Source organism: Pogona vitticeps, chromosome 7 (assembly GCF_051106095.1).
Source record: "Pogona vitticeps strain Pit_001003342236 chromosome 7, PviZW2.1, whole genome shotgun sequence".
NCBI classification, from domain to species: Eukaryota; Metazoa; Chordata; class Lepidosauria; order Squamata; family Agamidae; genus Pogona; species Pogona vitticeps.
The window spans coordinates 19,319,441-19,326,300 of NC_135789.1; positions in this window are offsets into that span (position 1 = coordinate 19,319,441).

Below are 6,860 nucleotides of genomic sequence, written 5' to 3' on the forward strand. Positions count from 1 at the left end.
TCTCAAACAACCCCCCTTCTCTTAGCCCTGAGGGAACAGTGAAATCAGACACTGTTAGGTTGGCAGGGACCCCGTGTACTTCATGGCAGTTTGGGAGTAATGAGATTTACCATGGGGGTGGCCTACTCAGTGCACAGGAGCAGTCTGCTGAGAAGGCTGGAGGAGTGAAGGTTTTTTCAGAGTCATTGCCAAGTGCCATAGAAGTTGATCGTGGAGCGGTTTTGCAGCATGGACTTTCACATTGTTTCAATAGTACAAGTGAATGTGGGGCTAATTCTGTAAGCTTGCTTAAAGATAAGAAATTGCATTTAAACCTGTCAGATTGTGGGACTGTTTCTAACACAACCAATGAAGGGGGAAGCGCTAACTTTTTGGGATTACAAAGTACTGATGTTTCTCCAGAGACTGAAATCATATCTGGAAACTTTGGCCCAGTACCACAGTTAAACTTCTCAGAAAGATCTTTAGAAAGAAAAGCAGAGGTTTGGGACCATACTTATTTTCAACAGCCTATTTTCCAAGGAAGTGGTAAGAATGCTGATACTGTTTCTGAGGCTATGCAGAGTACTCCCGAGGGAACTTTGATGCAACAGCGGCCTCTTGTGACCAAACCTGATAGCACAGCTAATTCAGCAATACAGGTATTCAGGGGTGTGGCATTTCTGGACCAAGGCGTTCCCAATATTGTACCTGCGGTTGCAGAGGTAGACAAAGAGAATAATGAACAAGGTGGAGGAAGTGATGTGGAGGTAGATACTGGCATGGAAAGCATTGATCAATTTAGCCCAGGACAGATATTGGAGTCTGTGTTAGCTAATCACCAAAACGTCTTCTCGAATTCACCGGGAGAAACTAATGTGGTGAAACATTTTATTACAGTCAAGGATGGTTTGACTGCTGTTTCTATTCCTATGGACCTAGAAGGGACTAAGGGCAATTTAGTGACTGGAACTGTTGAAAGTCTTATTTCACAAGGGGTGATTGAACCATGTAGAACAGCTGTATTCAATACTATTTCAGTGTGTCAAGGCAAACAGGATGGTCTCAAAGTGGAATTAGATTTTAGCCAGTTAAATAAGTTCACGGAGACTGAGACAATTCCTACAATCAATGTTGAGACGTTGGTAGAAATTGTTGCAAATGCTGAATACATTTCTGTGATTGGAATAAAAGGAGGGCTTTATCAGATTTTAATTAAAGTGGAACATCGCCCTTATACATCATTTACTTGCCCTCAGGGAATTTACCAACTCAGAAAATTAGCACCTGGAATGGAAAATACCTATGTTACTTTTCAGAAATTGGTTGATGACCAAGACTTGGTTTCGAAGGGCCAATGAGGAGCCGTTAACAGGACAAAAGGCCTGCCCCTACATGGTTGACACCGCTCCTTTTGGAGGGAGGGGGACAGGTAGGCCTTCAGGCAGTGGTGGGATTCAAATAAATTAACAACCGGTTCTATGTCCTAATGATAGATAGATAGATAGATAGATAGATAGATAGATAGATAGATAGATAGATAGATAGATAGATAGATAGATAGATAGATAGATAGATAGATAGATAGATAGATAGATAGATAGATAGATAGATAGATAGATAGATAGATAGATAAATAAATTAATAAATAAATGCCCAGGACAGTGGGATCTGATGAGGGTTTCTTCCATAGTGGTCTCCCTACTGCCTATTATCACAACTACCTCTCACATGATTAAGACATCTGGATAACTGTACTGTATCTCTTTGGGCATACCACTGCTGTTACCCTCACCATGGGCTTGTGCCAAAAACGCACACACAAACACACACACACCTCACAGTGAGTGCTTATGACCAAGTTTGACAGAGAACTGACACATCTTTCCTTTACCTCCAATTTCGCCCTATAGCTCACCAGTAAAAATTGCTTCCCTCCCCTTTCCTGCTCCTGAAATGACTGATAGCTCAGTTTGTTGTTAACTGGAGGCCACCTTTGCACACCTGCAGAAGTTGTTGCTGACAAATCCATTAAAGCTGTTAATCAAATTTCTATTCCAAAGAACTCGACCTCTCCATTTCCCCCCATATCAAAAATCAAGGAACTGTCATACCCTAGTGACGAACCCTGTCACATCTGCTCTGTGGATCTCTGTACTTCTACTGCAACACACAAAGGAATTTGACCAGAAATTTAAAACTTCAGAAGATTCCTGGTGAAAAGAATGTGAACAACTGCTCTTCCAGGTGTAGGGATTTACCTTACAAAATATCTACAGGGCCCTTTGGCATTACTGAGCATGCGCGCGCGTGCGCGCGCGCACACACACACACACACACACACAATAACTCTTTTTGAAAACCAGAATTAGAATTCTAGCCGCTTTGGGAAGAAGAAGGAGGTGGACTTTGCAACTTACAGACTTTGCGGCAAAAATTGAGACCAGGGGCAACAGACGTTGCTCACCCCTGCTGTACATAGATATTATATTTAAATTATTCAAGATAATTATGCTTCTCATAAGTTTCCTTAAAATGCTGTTGTGCTACACAAAACTTTAATTTGCTAAAACCCAGTCTGTGTCTAAAATATAGAAAATTAGACACATTTTTCTCCCCATATCTGCACACGTGGGAAAATAGTAAAACCGCATAAGAACCTAAGAGGAGCCCTGCTGGATTAGGCCAAGGGCCCATCTCAGTCCAGCATCCTGGATCTCTCAGTGGCCCCATCAGATGCCTCTGGGAGCAAAGAGACAACTAGACGCCTGTCTCCTGATCCCCCTTCCCTGCATCTGGAATTTGAAGGGACCTTCCTTTTAAGCCTGGAGACCTCAGCAACCACTGCCTCAGGGTCAAGCCTGTAGTTATGCAGAGTGTGACAACTACCTCATGTCATGAAATGGCAGGAAATTATTAGTAACTTAGGGTTACTTGTTGTATTTTTACTGACAGGATTGGGGAGAGGTGCTTGCAGGATTTTCTGCTTCATGTGTCATTAACACTGCTTCACAAATTGTCTTTGGGTGGCCCTGAATGATTTCACATACCTTCATCAGTACATTATTATCTACTACAGCACTATCTAGTTATGGAAATATACAGATTGAACAAGGAGCAAGACAGGGATGTAAAAACATGTTGACTCAGCAGTAGGCTGCCAGACACTTCCTCCCCCCGCCCCCCACCCCCCAATTCACCAACAATGTGGTTGTCGAAGTTCCTCTGGCTTTTGTTCTCTTAACTGCAGTTTAACATTATCAATGACTTGTTTCCATAAATGTTTACTGGAAGCTACCTCTAGACTGCTCCTATTTCATGCCCCAAAGCTACCACATTTGTAACGAAATTGTAGGCTGGTAGTATTAATGATGACAGTGAAGTAGAATTCTCTCCAGAGAAATTTTTCAAGAGAAATCAATTTTTTCACAGAGACAAAATAGGACATGCTTATATGCTTGCAAATAATAACATCCTGCCTTTCACAACAACCCTTAACATTAAGTAATGCAATTCAGAGAGGGACAGACTGGGACTCCAGAGTCCTGCATTCGAATTCCCATTCAGGCGTGGAAACTCACTGAGGGCGTGGAACTGGTAAAACGTAAAGCCACTCCTTAGATATCTGAAATATCTTTAAATATCTCACTTGCCTTGAAAGGCCCATTAGGGTCATCTTGAATGGCACATAACACACATGTAAAGCAAAGATGAACTTGAGAATAACTCTCAAATTCTCTGACCCCTTCTGAAGAAAAAGTTCTTACTACAAAGCAACAGTAACAAAGCTTTTTCTGTAGCACAAGCAAGAGAGGGCTGCCACCCTGGGATTTGGAACTGGTCTCTGAACAACGTCACAATCATTTAATCCCTCCCCATTCCAGGTTCTGCAGAAAAGCTGGAGGCAACAGGAAAAGAGGAAAACCAAATGTGAGATGGATTGACACCATCAGAGAACCCACAGGGTTGAGTTTGCAGCAGCTGTGCAGGGCTGTTGAGGACAGCACAAAGGGGCAATGTTGATACCATGTAACAACAACAGAAGCTTAAAACAGCTTGCTGACACAAAGAGGACTGTCCCAATTAACAAAATTACGATCATCTTTGCAGACACCCTTGGCCTGATCAGATCGTATGGCAGATACCCTGGACTGCCAAAAAAGATGAGTAAGTGGGTTCTCGATCCAATTAAGCCTAAATTATCTCCAGAGGCAAAAAGAAAAAAAAAACACAAACAAACAAACCTGAGGCTGTCCTACTTCGGGCACATCATGAGAAGGCAGGCATAGATTGAAAAAGACCATAATATTTGGAAAGGTGGAAGGCAGCAGGAAAAGAGGAAGGCTAAATGCAAGATAGACCTACTCCCTAAGGAAACCACAAGCTTGAGTTTGCAACAGATGGGCAGGGCTGTTGAGGCCAGGCCATGTTGGAGATTGCTCATTCCTGGGGTCACCCTAAGTAGGGGTGGAATTTGACTAACAGAAACCACAGGCTTTGTATGGATTCCCTGCATCTAACTGCCAATTCCAAAAAAGTTGAAAGGTTATTCCCTTAATTGGTTGTTGTGAGTTTTTCGGGCTCTTTGGCCATGTTCTGAAGGTTGCTCTTCCTGAAAAACCCACAACAACCATCAGATCCCGGCCATGAAAGCCTTTGCAAATAAATGCCCTTACCAGCTTTTAAATTTTTTAATCATCATCATAATAAAATATAATACCATCCCCTCCTCCTGACCAAGCCTGGTTCCCCATTAGTTTTTCCATAGATCCTAAATACTAGATTTCTGCATACCAATGAAAAAAGTGGCATGTTATGCCCTCCCTCCCTGAAAATCTAAACATAGTGGCCTATATCATAAATGTTCATTTTCCCTTGAAAGGACATCACTGGAGGGAGGCAAATTAACTTCATGTTAAAAAGCATTAACTCATGGTGGCAAAATTTGGTTATGTTTCTTGGGGCACCTGATGAACACAATTAAACTTAAGCATGTGTTAATCACAAATACAGGAATAGTCTGGCATATTAGGACTCTGGAGACCAGGGTTCAAATCCTCACTCAGCCATGGAAATTCACTAGGAGTGGAAATTGTAAAATCACTCTTTAAAAACATATACTTTCTTTGAAAACCTAGTTGCTGTAAGTTAATTTTGCATAACTAATTAATCACCAACAGGCTTCTGACCTTTTTCCTCCAAAGTTCAGATATTTATTTATTTCAAAAAACAGAAGTATCAAATTTTCTAAACTCAAACACAATAACAATTACATAAATGCTAAAAGGTCCTAAAGGGAATCCTGTTGAAATAATTTTCAAAATATATTTTACATGATAAAATATTTCATTTTCCTCCTTCCATTTCTCAAGACTGCATGGCAAACAGCTAAGGCAGGGAAATATTTAATAAAAAGCGGCTTTATGCTCAGACATAGTCTGCTTTATGTATTATACTTACCTACTTACTTGAATAATCTTAAAAATGAAAGCTTGTGAAAGCCAGTTTGAACAGTCCTCTGAAGATGCTGGTCACAGAGACAAATGCAGCATGCATGCTTGAATTAACATGCTCTGTGTGCCCTTTCCTCCTCTTCCTCTCAGTCCCTCCGGCCCCCAACCCCACCCCCACCCTGAAGGTCTGGATAGGTCAGATTTCCCTTTGATATGTTGATCTGCTCTGCTTTAACCCTGGCCCGGTGGTAAATCTTACTAGTGTTAAAAACCTGATAGCTGTCTTCCTGTTTTTGAGTGAGCGATCAATGTGTGCCATTTGTCTCCACAAATTGTCAGAGCAACAGCCTTAGTTACGTTTAACTTGGGAAAAAAAACATAGTCCCCCTCCCCCCCCGCTCCTCGCTGGTCACCTGGCCCTCCTTCATTCATCTCAGGCCAGCTACCAGATCGGCGAACTATTATCAGATTTATCAGTTTAGGAAACGGTTCGGCGAACTATTATCAGATTTAGGAAACGGTTCGATGGAACCGGTGCGAACCTGCTGAATCCCACCTCTGCCTTCAGGGTGTCCTGAAGAATGGCTGGGTCCTGAACTCTCTCCCGGGCAACCCCAAAGCGAACCCTCACCCCCCTGGCCAAGAGACACCCCTCCTTCAGTTCAACTGCAATCATGCAGCCTGAAATGCTGCTCCCCTCCTGGGGCTCCATCTCAGGGAGGTTCCCTCGGTCTTCCCTTTGTCTGAGGTGGGTCCACCGAGCAGCCAGCTCCTTGGGGTGGGGTGGGGACAAAGGGGATCCAGTGGCTTTCTTCCAGCACAAAGCCTTGAGCAGAATACCCATAATAGCCAGATGAGTGGGGAGAAAAACGGGACTGCATACCCCGAGGCTTTCATGCACCCCCCACAGAGGCAGAAGAATGGAAACCAGAACTCTTTCCATTTGAAAAGGAACTTGCCTGGATGATCAATGACTCTGGGCAACCTGGTGGGACTGATTAACATGTGGCTTTGCAGTTCCCAGCAGGGAAATTCCCTCTGGCTTCCTCTAGTGGCCAGCTCTGATATGGCAACTTGGACAACTAATCACAGAAAACAGAAGCCAAAGAATCTGTCTTTCCATAGCCAGATGGGACTGATAAAAAGATATCCTAAAACCCAAGAAAACACATTTCAACATGGCTCTAAACGGCACAAACAGGCCCTTGAAAAGTAGTTTTCTTAAAAGTAAGCAGGTGTTACTTTTTACACCTGTGCAACTTAATGTATCACTCATGACACCCAAAAGTAACTTGATCATTACTAGTTACATTAGTTGTTACCCTAAAGTAACTAATTACAGATAATGGCTTGCTTCTCATTTCTTTCTCCTAGATGAAAGGCAAGGTGCCTCATACAGTTGGCCTTTCATGTTTACACAGAAACTTT